This window comes from Daphnia pulicaria, chromosome 8, assembly GCF_021234035.1.
Source record: "Daphnia pulicaria isolate SC F1-1A chromosome 8, SC_F0-13Bv2, whole genome shotgun sequence".
NCBI lineage: Eukaryota > Metazoa > Arthropoda > Branchiopoda > Diplostraca > Daphniidae > Daphnia > Daphnia pulicaria.
This window is the reverse complement of record NC_060920.1, coordinates 2651389-2665292: the sequence shown is the minus strand read 5'-3', so window position 1 is coordinate 2665292 and position 13904 is coordinate 2651389. Positions and strand designations below refer to the sequence as shown.

At 37.1% G+C, this 13904-nt stretch overlaps 2 long non-coding RNA genes across 3 annotated transcripts; one reads left to right on the top strand and one right to left on the bottom strand.

The window, feature by feature from the left end:
* Window positions 1–363: 363 nt before the first annotated feature.
* LOC124312588 lies at window positions 364–12355 on the top strand. The gene is made up of 3 exons (XR_006910582.1): window positions 364–2784; window positions 3118–3119; window positions 12344–12355. It is a non-coding gene; the product is annotated as an uncharacterized LOC124312588 (long non-coding RNA).
* On the bottom strand, window positions 9431–13810 carry LOC124312537. Of its 2 annotated transcripts, none has more exons than XR_006910527.1 (7): window positions 12196–13810; window positions 11765–12061; window positions 10934–11683; window positions 10423–10869; window positions 10204–10344; window positions 9871–10132; window positions 9431–9769 (listed from the first exon to the last, which is right to left on the bottom strand). It is a non-coding gene; the product is annotated as an uncharacterized LOC124312537 (long non-coding RNA). The 2 variants fall into 2 exon arrangements; XR_006910528.1 differs by having other exon boundaries at window positions 9431–9748.
* Between the last annotated feature and the right edge of the window lie 94 nt (window positions 13811–13904).

Here is a 13904-nt window from a genome sequence, read left to right as displayed (position 1 = left end):
CCGCCTCTGCAGAATTCCGCCGGGCAACTCGGCAACGTCGAGGGAATCTTCTTCCGATTCCTTGACGAGTTTAGGAGCCTCGGCCATTTCTTCCGTCCTCACTTTTGCCACCGGCGATTCCTCGTTGGGAACCTGGGCAAAAATGTAAAACAAATTTAAAAAAGAAATTCCAGTGGAAGTTGCTAAAATGTTATACCTGGACCTAGTCGAGAGGCCCACCCGTTCAATTACGTGCTGCGAGCTACCCACCAGGGTGTTGACGCTGGCCAGCAATGGGTTGACGTTGATGGAGCCCAGTGCTGGAGCAGGTGGCAATGTCGCCCGTCAGGTCGTCGATGTCGATGTCGATGGCTGCCAGCGGCGCATTGTGCCCCGTGCCCCCATCGACTAGTGGATACTTAAAGTTGAACGCAAAAATCACAGACGATCCGGTTATCCAAGCCCGACACCAGGATCTCACTGGGCACTGCATCAGGTCGTTTTATCGACGTTTCGCCCATCAAACCGCCAACCACGTTTGCCGCCCGCTTCTGGTCGGCCATCGGCTGGCTGGCAGAGTCCGAGAGTCCCATAGCCGTGGCCAGCAGCTGCTGGTAGAACTCTTAGCGGAAGTTAGGCGGGAAGGCCAGCAAGTGGTTGCGGAAATCATTGGAAATGATCTCCAGGGCGATGATCTCGATGAAGTGTTGGCGGAGTTGGTACTTCTGGACCTGCGTGATGAGCTGGATGATAGCTAATAAGTCGAAGACGCAGACACCTAGAACACCTAGAACGCCATGATATTACTCACGCTCGACCCTGGAACCAGTGGAACGTCAAGAAAAAATGAAGAAAAAGCACGAAAAAATCAAACGAAATGATGACAGGATGAATTCCTTGCCCAGCGGAGTGTGTATGATAAAGTTTGGCAACTGAAGAAAAAGAAATTCGGTGGAAAAAGGCCGAGGGACGTACTTGGTGGAATCCGCACGTACCAGCAAAGACCCCGTTAAAATCAAACTATTATCAGAGCCTCTCAAAATTCTACGACCTGTGTCGTGTTTCGCTTTGATCTGACAGAATTCCTGCTTGAATCACAATCAATCAAATCAAGTAACCTTTCATTTTCTGTAAAAATGTTTGATGATGATGAAGAAAGCTAAAACACCGAAATAAGCTTATGAACTTTTTTTCATTATTTTTTTGTTGCTATCTGCCTGAACCTACCTTCTGTCGAAATCCAGAAATCAGGTTCCCCGTTGAGTAAGCTGCTGCTGTAGCCATGCATCCTGTCATGTTGTTTTCAAGCAAGAAAGTGTTGGCTAGTGTCGAGAGAAAGCTGGATCCTCGTGATTGTCAGTTTTTACTTCTACTTGCTGCACTGGACTGTATGAGGGAATAAACACACATCTGGGCGATACGAATTCTCAATGGCACCTAAACATGTCATTTCAACGACTCCCTTTGTCTCAATGATGAGCGAAGTATTGCGATTTCCCTGATTCCAACGAACCAGTGCAGTCAACTTAAACGGAGAAATTTAAATCAGGTCTGGTGGGAAGCGAATGGTTTAGGCAGCAGTAGCCCTTTTTTTCCTTCAAAAATTGAATAATACAATCAGTTCACATATAACGTATCTATATAAATCTATAACATATAAATATCGACTGGAGTTCAGACATCATGAAGAGCAGAGTGAAGCTGCTCCCCAGCATGAGTCAAGTAAGGCTGAGGGTGAAAAAATCCAAATAGAAGTCAACCAAGACTCTCTTTTCAAATTATTCAAACTGTTGCCGATGATGCACCCCACATTAAACGAGGTATTACGGCACCAAGAAAATACTATGAGACATTTGAAATTACTGGATCAAAAAATGGAAGGCATCACAAGAAAACTAGTAGGCGTACACAACACTGGACCATCTGAATCGGAGCATGTTGCCAGATTGCTGTCAAAACTACCCTTAAACTCAGTAGATGAAATGACTGAATTTCTAGGAGAAATCAATGATGCGATTGCTGATAAAAGCATTACGATTGAGTATTTAGTAAGTAAAAATTAAAGGTATTTAATGGACTTATTTGAATTGTTTTTTGTTTTGTTTGTTTTTTTAACTAGAGAAATGCACTCAAACTTGAGGGAGGCTCGACTGCAGAAAAACTCACGATTAATATATTAAAATCCGTGGTTTCTCTTGAATTAGCAACGAAATTTACTTATTTTTGAGTAAAAACTAAAGACGGCGAGGGTGACAGACTCGCGTTTAGCACTACATATATTTGCTGTTAATTATTGAAGAAATCTGTTAGGGAAAACTTTCTGAAATCCGAGTTGGATGAGAAATGTTTTAAAAAACATATTTCAAATTGGCTGAATGGAAGTAAGGATACGAGGAAAAAAATTTAAGTTGTAAACGAGGAATCTGAAATTGATAATTTAATTAACAAATTATGTATTCCGTGTTATTAAATTAACTTACTACATTTTCAATTACATTCTTTCTGCATCTCCAATAAAGAATGTATAATGATTTTCAATATTTTTCTTCATATTGTCCCTGAGGGTAAGGGTTCAGATTTTTAAATTTTAATAGCGTGTAAGTCTATTGTAAACTGTAAGAGATAGCACAAATTGGTTATCTTTCTCTGTAATATAATAGGGGGGAAATTGTTTGTGGAATAGCAGTTTATTTAGTGAGTGTTTGTAAAGCATAGACATTTCGTGAAACCTTTTGTTGATAATGAGCAAGATTATGGTGAATGAAGGGAGAGAATGAAGACGATTTGGGAGAGAATGAAGACAAAGTATTAAGTGAAATGGAAATGGAAAGCAGAGGAAGATGGCGAGTTCACAGAAGAAGAAGAGATTTTGGAAAACAGAGTAGCTGCAATTGCTATCAAACATCATCTATCAGGAGCTGCTGTAAGATCAATTACTAATTTACTTATCAGTTTAGGTCATAAGAATTATAAGGATCGACGAACTATTTTAAAGACTCCTCGGACAAAACTTGGTTCCTCATATTTTAAACATTTTGGGTTAATCAAAGGGCTTGGTCGTAAATTGAAATCTGGCCTTCTTGGTTCAGCTGGTGCTGAATTACAAATAAGTATTGGCGGACTCCCGCTGTGTAAAAGTCGTCCGACGGTTTTCTGGCCAATTCTTTGTAGGGTTAAGAACGCAAATGATAGCAGCCCATTTCCAGTTTCTATGGTTCTGGAAATGGCGAGAAACCACCTGATTTGAATTTGTATCTCGAGCCATTAATCGAGGAACTTTAACACATTGAAATTAATGGAATTGAAATTAATGGGAAACTGTATTGCTGCAATCATTAGCATTCATTTGTGATGAACCTGCTAGAGCCTTTGTTAGAGGAACAGTTGGTCACACACAAGTTTTCATGACTGTGAAAGATGCGATGTTGTGGGTAAAACAAAAATGAGACGTCGTGTATTTAAATCATTAAATGCACGGCTCAGTACTGACGCAAGCTTCCGTGACAACGAAGAAAACGCCTTTAAAGTAAAATGCATTTTGTTTTCGAAGACTATATCCTGCCCAGAGGAAAGAGAACCCCGCGCACCCCTTTGTCTCCTCTTAGGTTCTTCCTTCGTCTCTTCTTTCCATTCTTCCCTTGGGGCTGGAAATGGCGACATTTTTTTTTAACCGCGGTAGGGATGTTTAAAAAATAAAAATAATAAATAAACTACAATGACTATGGAGGGGAAGTAAATCTTAAAATATTACCTGATAACTAAGGAATGTAGTTATCTAATTAAGAATAGCAACTGAAGACGACTGAAATTGGAAACATTAATTTAACTAAAAATGACACGGGCGAAACTCCATAAGCCGCCATGCAAGAGTTCGTGTCCGAATGGAAAGACAAAGGCAGAGTGAAAAAAAGGGGACCGACCCCTTTCTTCCCCACTCTATTCTTCCCTTCCTTGACTTTCCTTCCATTCGTACCCTTTTCTTATGGACGATGTCAATGCTTTTGGGTTGAGGTTGCACCAAACTGGTATAAAACCTATCCAAGATGGCAACCTCGAACCTATAGATTAGAATGTGTTACTAAATGTTGTTTAACTGAAATTATTTGTTGCCTGCCAAAACATTGAATTGTTCAATTCATTTGTTTTAGTCGCATACAAAATTGAGAAACAAGTTCAACAAAATACAAGTTTTGTCTGGTATTAAACAGCTAAACAGTGCTTTCTAATGATAGAAATGTGCTGCCATTGATAAACAAAAATGGGACTTGAAAGTTGAAACATAGATAAAGACGACTGGTTGATTATGTGCTATCCTTTTAGCCCTATCCCTACTGACCCCGAGTTCTTGGATTGCTTGTAGTGCCTCTAGCGGATAAAGTACTGTACTGCACTGAGGCTACGAAGGGTTTTGCAGACGAAGATTATTTTCCCTCTGTTTTGGTAAAATTCTTTGCCGGCGTTTAAAAGTCCTAGGTAATTTTTTCATAAACATTTTTATTAAGAATTCATATTGTATTTAATTTTGACGTTTGCCAATTGAAAAAGCAGAGAAATCAATTGAATCATTGCAATTGAATAGAATTAAGCAGAGTGTAGAGATGAAAACGTACACTAGAGGGCAGGACAAGTAGTCCAAGATTGGAGAAATCGGAGGAAGGGTAGCAAGAATGTTGGCGACAGTTGGCCATGTTAATTCTCTTATTGAGAGAATCAACCAGTGGTCTTTATCTGTGCTTGAAATTATATCTAATACAAAATAGGATGAATATACTTCTTGGTTAATAAAATGTGGGGATGTTCTGTTTTTCTTGAATAGTTTTCTTGAATTTGAAGTTGGAAAAGCTTTTGAATTTCTATCCTCGAATGTATGGGATGCCGTTGTACCTTTTTACCAACAAAGAAATATTAAGCAATAAATTAAACATTACAATAACTTAAATCAATCGTGATCTTGTATTCTAACAGAAATCTAACATTCATTACACAATTCTAACATTCATTTAACATTAATTAAATACCAATAACGCCGAGGTAACACTCTTTTAATTCAAATAAAACATACAAAATGAAATGTAAAATTAATCAAACCATCTATCGATTAACATTGGAGAAAACAATCAATCTTTCGGGTAAGCTATTATTTAATAAACCATGTATTGGCAAACCTAACATTAAATCAAACGTCATTCGCAATCTAACAGATAAATTGATTGCGATAAATTAATCAATCATGTAATCAAACAGTTTATTTTAATAACAATTTAAAGGAAATAGATATGGTTAAAATTTTGAAAATGAATATTTAATTCTATTCCTTGAATCAATCAATTAACAAATGAAGTGTAGAGGCTAACCTAAAAATTAGAAATAAAGAATCATTAAAATTGTAATGTAATTGAAGTTTGAAAAACAATTAAGGAATCAGCAAAGCATTTTTTTGTTGGGTAATAGACTCATTGGCTTTGTGGAATACTTCTCTGTCAGGCCACTAGAGGCATCATAAAATAACACAAGTCCGCAGAAGTACTCATACGCACGTAGTAGCCTACTCATATTATATATACGCAACCGTCCGCAACAAGCAAAATTTGGCCCGCTCATATATAGGGCGAATTAAAATAAACGTGGAAACTCAGCGAGAGGACTCCAACAACAACAAAAAAAAACGAACGAACATGGCAGAATTTCTAGATAGTTCCGCAAAATTGTAGGAAAATGCATTCATGCATTTTTTGCCGTGCCGATATCGAAAGCTATCACCGGAAATCTGGAGAAATTGTCCCATCACAGTTGCGCATATTGGTTGCATTTATTCGTTTTTATATCACGCTCATTTTCTGATACAAAATATATTTGGGAACGTGGATTTAAAATTTGTATTCGTTATCAGAAAATAATTTTCATATTAAAACGAATGTGAACCAACACGCGCGAATCCAGGGACACGTTCCACCAGTGCATTTTCAAAAATAAAAAAAAAATTGATTGATGACTGACGCACCTTGTTTGCTACTTTAAAAGTTGTCCCTGATCTCTGCGTGAAGCCAGTCAATTTCCCGATTCCTTATTTCTGGTACATGTATACGATCTGAAATAATTTTTCGTAAAAATGATGGGGGCGAATGGGGATGATGGTAGATCGCCATTCTAGACATAACGAAATGGCATGAAATATAATGAAAATCAAGTACAGAAATCAAATTACAAAATTAGAAGTGCAACAGCATCATAATTGGTGTTTTGTGTTGCGTGATTCTAACCGCTAGATGACAAAGTTTAAAAAAGGGGCGGGGAGAAAAGAATGGAGGCAAAACCATTCGCCATATCCCATATGAGTTGTTAATGCTCCGGGGTTAGTATAGGCTACATTATTTCTGAATTTTTGTTTTATTTTTAATTTGCCCGATTCAATAATAGATAAAAGGTTTGATGCAGGTTTACGGAGCTATTATTTTACATTTGATTTGAAGGTTAGGTTTGATTGCAAGTTAGATTTGATAAATCTAATATCCCTGGTTTGACGCTATGTTACCCTTTGATGTTTGTTTAGATAAGTGTTTTATATAATGTTGTTTGTTTAATTATAGATTGATGTTAAATGATAGGTTTGTTGTTAAAAAGGTACAACGGCACCCTATGGGGTGCCGTTTTTCCCTTTATACAACATATCTATCGTTTAATTTATTTCAACTCCGTGTCATCATTAAACATATAAATTTGCATTGATATATTATTAAACCTACCAATTCATACTTTGATATCAAGAAATCAACCATACTATTTGTATAAATTGATTAAACATTAATTAATTAATTAAATACATTTCAAACATGAATCAAACATTAATAAATCAATAAAATTCATATCAAACATGAATCAAATCAATTTAACAAAATAATCGAGGGAAAGAATCATTAACGTGAAAATGGGAAACATTTATTATTTAAGTGGAAAAAGGAATAATATTAAATGATTCTACCGATTCCATAAAATTAATAATTTAACTTCGAATTCAAGTTGTTAAAAAAGACAGCAACCTAGCGGTTTATAAATGCTTCATTCGCTCACCCCCTTTATAGCCAGGGAACGGGAGCGGAGAGCGAGCGGTGCGATAGCGCCATCATCTTGGAATAAGCAATTCATTTTATCGTATTATTTACGAAACGTGCAAGCGCTAAAATATATTTAAAGTTAGGCCTACTTAACACGCATCGCATCAAATTTTATTAACAGGCGTAACAATGAAAACGATTGCGGTGACTGGTCGGAAGAGTAGCGCTTGCCCGTCCGTTATTTTAGCGCTTACCGCGCGTCCGTTCGCGATTTTAGTGCTAAGCGTCGCCCATTTGCTTTTTTTAGGCCGCTCACTGCGCGAAAAATTATTAAGTCAAATTTTTCGCGCTATAGATCTAGCGCTATGTAAGCGCGCATGTCGCTTATCATTTACTTTAAAATTCACACGATGCGCTAAATTTAGTGCAATTCATTTTATCATATAATTTATAAAACACGCATTGTAAATATTTAGCGCTAGATCATGTCACCTTTTTGCGGCTAATACAGTATCATGCCGATTATACACAGCTCAATAGAAGCTTGTCCGCCTTTTTCCTTCCGTCCGATATCCATCCGCCCACATAGGCCTGTATACACTGATTTTCCCGATATATTAGAGCAATTAATTTCAGCCTAAAATTTGCAAGAAGTGTTCCCCTTTAGTTAAATTTAGTGCGATGCAAATGCGCTAAATATTTTCTCTCCTGCAACACGGCCAACTGGAACTTGTCCCGCAGCGTCAGCTCAGTGGGCGAGATACACAGCGACACTTTCTCTATGCATTTACTGCCAAAACATGGACCGAAACGTTCGGCACGGATTTCAACAGAACGGAAAGGATAGGGGCTTAGTCAAGAAGTAGGACACCGATTTGATGCTCGTCGAGTCGACGATAAACGAACAGAAGCAGCATAATAATAAAAAATTTACGTACGGGAAATGTATATATATGTATAAACGACCGAAATCTGTCCCCTTTTTTATGTTCATATAAACAACCATTCGATGGTTTTGAATGAGCTTGTGTTTTTTTTTTCTCCGCTTTTAGACGGTTACTTTTTTTCGCAAGAGGAAGACGGATCGGTGCTTCGAAAATGGACATCTAGTTCGAGCCTACGATGTCACTGCCTTGATGTCAATGCTTGCTGCTTATATGAAATTTTTTTTTAAAGAAACACACAAACGAACGAACGAAACAATACAAACAATCCGTAAAAAATGCAGTGCTCTGTGGTGCTGTCAACGAATTAGATGAAAAACATAAATTGCATGGGTAAATACCGGGTAAATAAAATCACCAAGCAACAAATTTCGATCCCCTCCACCTTTCATCCAATTATCGAGAAACTGAAACGGTCATTCGTTGGTGCTGGAGACTTTTGTCGACAACCCTCATGCTAAATTTCATCGTGTCATATTCTATAGTCCCGTTCTAGTCCCAAAATTGCTAGATAAGTGGCTGGCTAATTAAAATCTTATCAGCCGGGCAAGGCTTCGGGAATTTCCTTGTGAGGGTTTTATTAGTTGGTATTCATATTGATATTACGTAATTACACTGGCTACCTTACTGAAGACCGGTTTGGATGTCGACAGCTTTTTTCAAATATAGTTGTAGCGCCTAGACAGACGGTGATTGTACGAGAAAGGCGAGCCGTGCCAAATTTGGCGATCATATTTCATTTTCCGACAAACTGAGAGAGATTTCAGGCTTATAGGTCACTGCATTATTGTACGCTATTTATTAATTGATTACTTGAATATTCGATTCTTATGAGATTTAGTGTACAAAAATTTCTTATAATAAACATTGTCCATTTGATTTAATGGTTTTATAGTTACTCGTACTATTTATTTCATTTATTTTTCCTTTTATAATTTCAAAATATATTTTTGTTTGATTAAAAATTTTAAATGTCATTCGTTCTTTCATGGAACATAACCCACATCATTGTAGTTTAATAATAACAAATAATTTTATTCGCATCTTTATTCAATTATTTTTCTTGGATTTCCCGTTTGATTCCAGCATTTCTGATCAATTTCCTCTTTTTGAAATGATTTCTTATGTTTTTACAAATTTATATCAGCAACTGCTATTTAGTATAACCTTACCATTGACGTCATCTCTATTTCATTAATTGTTAATCGATTAATTGTGTTTGATCTCTGTTAGATGTGGTTTGATCGCTGTTAAAAACATTGATTTTTGTTTAATCCGTGTTTGATTTGGTTTGATTCATGTTTGATCCATTTGATCAATGATTGATTTTTGTTTAAATATTTTTCTATTCCTGTGTATGCTGATAGAAGGGAAAAACGGCACCCCATACCATAGCGACGTGCTAGCTCAATTTATCCTTGGGCAATAGCATTAGCTACTTTAACATAATGTAATGCTAAGGAATTTATTTTCTCGAGCCATCTATCATCGAGTAAAGCGCACACATTTTTTAAATTATTTACAATTAAACTGAAGTGAAATAAAACGAAAAAAATTAATAAAAGAAATTGAATTAGGGCATACGGTTATAAACAGATAAAATATAGTTATTGGTAAAAGAAGCGAGACAATGCGGGCAACGTAATCCCACCAAATAGTAGTAAGTAAATCAAAAAGTTTGGCGTATGGTATTGATGGATTTCTCTGTCGTATACTTCGTCTCAACTCTGGTAAAAGCAACGATGTAGAGAAGCCGTCACGAAGAATATAAATCTGCATAACCAAAAAAAAAAGCTACATGGAGACAGAAAAAAGGAAAAACGAAATAAATATTGTAAAAATGTCAATAGCGCTTAAAATTATATTATTTGAAGTTGTCGACGAATCGGCATTACCTTTCATTTTGTCGTAAAGTGACTTTTCCCGGTGAATGGCCCTTTTTAAATTTCATCCGGCCATTAAGAGAAACATTTCTCACAAAAGTTTGTTTTACAAATTCGTTACAAAGTCTCGGATAAAGCCATGGTTTTATTACATATTATATCTTGCACGCTATTGAGGATGCTTCTAAGTCCTTGGATTCTTTATTCGGCGACGTTTTCCCGCTTAAATATTCCTTCCCCATTTCCTCGCAAAGGCATTGAATCAGAATAGATCCTATTACATCATATCCATAAATAACTGATAATTTTCGATAAAAAAAAATAAAATAAGATATTCAGACCAACCATCTTCAGATCGGTAAGCATGGAAACCAGGAATAGAGGCTCTGATGTCAAGGAAATCCATAAAAGGCGCTCGATTGTTCAAATTCTCTTGTGCTGATCCATTTCCCTCTGTCTTTGTTGTGGATGTTCTTTCAAAGGTTACTATGTAATAAGGATTTTAGAAGTTATCGAGTGAAATCTTGAGCAATCAAGTTTAAAATGTAGTCATGAATCAAATACTTTTTGGCTCGTAGCTAATCTGAAATCTTAAAATCTGTCCTGATGGGTGATTACCGTCGGTATTAAAATTCGATCGCGATTCGGACCTTCTGTCAGAAGACTGTCTAAAAGGTGGTTGATTTTCAGTGCCCTGGCAAGCTTGTATGATCCAAATTTTGGATTTCCGTTCAATGAAGGACAATCGTTACTGTTGAACTTATATTTAAGTTCGTTGATATTCAAACTTTTTCCATCGGTTCCTTCCACGACATTCTCATCTCCATGGGAGAGAATGCAAACAATGAGACTGGCGTATGTGGAGAAATCCCGTGATCTTAAACCTTCAATATAATATAAAAGATCTTTCTTCTTCAAGTTTTCGAAAATTTCCACGTCAAATCCCAAAGCCTTGAATACCCCTGTCAATTTTGTTTGATCACGTTCAGTTCCGTCTCGATTGCTTCTTGACTGAAATAAAAAAAAATTTATTATTATAAATTTTACTTAAAGTGTAAACACTCAAATTATTTACATCATCAAAAATTTCTTGGTTAAAGATGACGGAGAGTCCCGGTTTGACTCCGTCGGTTATGTCGTAAAGTTTTTAATAATCATGGTAATAATTATCCGGCAGAAAATAATGGGAATCCAAGACTTGGATGAGGCTGCACCTTTCCTTGGGAACGAACTTGATCATTTGCTTCAAATTTCAAAAGAAGGTCTGCTTGTTCGTTTTGATTTGGCAGAGATGGATTCAACCTCGGATTCCACGCAGCACAATACACCGGATCAGAATTACTGTTGATTCTTTGCGAGTTGTTAAATACCGAAAGGATGAAGTCCGTTGGTCAAAACGTAGTGAAAAAAACTTCCGAGGACAAACACGTCATCTGCAACATAATCCTCTGGCGCTTTTATTGTTCCCGTTTCCGAAATGGGAGCGATCCATCCGTTCGATCCTCTCGGGCCAGAAACTATTGGACTCTCCTTTGGTTGTTTACTATAAGAGAAATCTGACAGCTTCACCTTGTACTCGTCGGGCTGATCCATGTCGCTAATTTTAGCGATCAAAAAGTTACTCGGCTTCAGGTTTCGGTGGACATATTTCAAATGGTGCAGATATTCCAGTCCTTTTGTGGCTTGCCATAAGATCTGTTTTGGTCCTAGTGATTTCTTGATTTTTTCCACAAAAATCTGTTCTCCAATCCAATTGGTTCCCTCATTACTTCTGGTACCGTACAGATCTTCCACGGAACAAATGCACCACTTTGTGATGACGTAACTGTATAGCATTGAAAAAGAATTTGAATTTTAGATTACTCTTTGAATATATTAAATAATGTGACGTATCGCGACATATTACATAAAGTCTCTGTCTTCTTCCATTGCGAAGTAGCGGATGAAATTTCCGTGCAAATTCGGTCGCTGTCGAAGAGCCGCGAGATCCCGAATGACTTCAAGATCTCCATCCCTCATCCTTGATCTTTCAAATTTTCGGATAAAGACCTTCAGCGTCTCACTTTCAAAAGTGCCATGTGAAATGCTACTAAATTTTGTCGAATCATTTTCGCCGTTTTTATTACTTTTCTCGTGTTTTGAGCAATATTGAAGTTTGCTCGATCACTCGGTTTGATTTTGTTCAGCGTACTGTCCGTACATCCTGAAACAGAACGGAAAATCAGATTAAGAAACAACTGGGGAAATGCGCACTTGTGTGTGTGTGTGGAATCAAATTCGACACATTTGAATATGCCACGAGTTTAGATTAGATTAGAACATTTGTAATTGTTATACCTGCTGGTGGTTGCCTTCGTTCATTCTCAGTTTCCTCGGCCATTTAGTTTCGTTTGATAGCTGTTTAAGGAGCGCTGAAAAAGAAACTTAACTTATGATGACTAGAACTAGTTCAATGTGTAGTTCGGCGTTCGGCCAACAGAAGGAGGGAAGAGAATGACGCAATAAATTTTTGAAAAATCAAACGATATCAGAACCACTATCTCGATAAATGTCCAATTTGTCCATTGAACCATGAAATATTAAATTTCTTGTCGACCGGCTGTTATATCTGCATCAGTCGAGTTCACGAGATAAGAAAGAAAAAAACAATTTGGTGTGAATATGTGCGGTTCAAGAGCTCCGGCAACACTAAAGAAAGGGAATGACTGAACTACTTATTATAAATAAGTGATTTGATTAGAAAATTTTGACGTCGTCAGCAGTCACGACATCTACAACACTTTTTTCAATCTAATATGTTGACGGTGATATATGTAACGTGAAGGTGGCAATACTATAAACGGTCAAAGACGACGCAGCCAACGTGGAGAAACCATCGTTAAATACGTTATATATGAGAAAAAATTATCAAACTTAATTATTAATTGACAAACAGGAGTTGGGGGATTGAATATCATATGGGTTTGGGTATGAGGTTTTTGTGGACGCTTCAACATGTTTTTGTGATTTAATAATACACTCTGATGAGTGCAAGGCAAGAATGTTTGAGAAAAGAAGAAAATGAATTATTATAAATGTTAGTTATAATTCAGATTAGATTGTGACTACATATTATTTTACTGAACTTATTTATTGACTGCCCAAACATTGGATTGCTCAATTCATTTGTTTTAGTCGCATACAAATTTGAGGAACAAGTTCAACAAAATACAAGTTTTGTCTGGTATTAAATAGCCAAACAGTGCTTTCTAATGATAGAAATGTGCTGCCATTGATATACAAAAATGGGACTTAAAATTATATAATACAAAATAGGATGAATTTACTTCTTGGTTAATAAAATGTGCTGGGGATGTTCTGTTTTTCTTTAATAGTTTTCTTGAATTTAAAGTTGGACAAGCTTTTGAATTTCTATCCTCGTATCCGACGTGCTAGCTGAATATCCTTGGGCATGATGGTGACACGACTGGCATGAAGAGCACACAGATTGGTGTCTTCAAATAGGCCCACCAAAAATGCCTCGCTGGCCTCCTGCAAGGTGCCAATGGCTCCACTCTGGAATCTCAAGTTCAGTTTGAAGTCCTTCGAGATTTCGCGAACAAGTCGTTGGAAACGAACTCTCGGGATGAGAAGATTGGTCGAGTTTTGGTAGCGACGAATCTCCTTGAGAGCCAGGGCACCAGGACGATAGTGATGTAGATGCTTCTTCTTCTTCAAAAGTTCAGTTTTCAAGCCACTTTGATTGGCGATACGTTGGGAGTGCCTTCCTTTGATTTTCTTCTGTGCGGCAAGGGCAGTAAGTTGGCCAGCAGCACGGGTCGATTTGCGAGCAGTTTGCTTTTCTCGTACCATTTTAATCGAATGAGTTCTTTGCAAAACGTTTCTGAGTTCTGACAGACAGTTGTGTTTTCCTATAGGCTAACCAACGCTTTCCCCTTGTTTACGCTTTTGGTTAAAGTTAAAGGATTTTTAAGGCTATCACTAGGTGGCGTTTGACCGACATAAAAAATAGCAAACTAGTTTTAAAAAAGAATGTGATCTTTGTT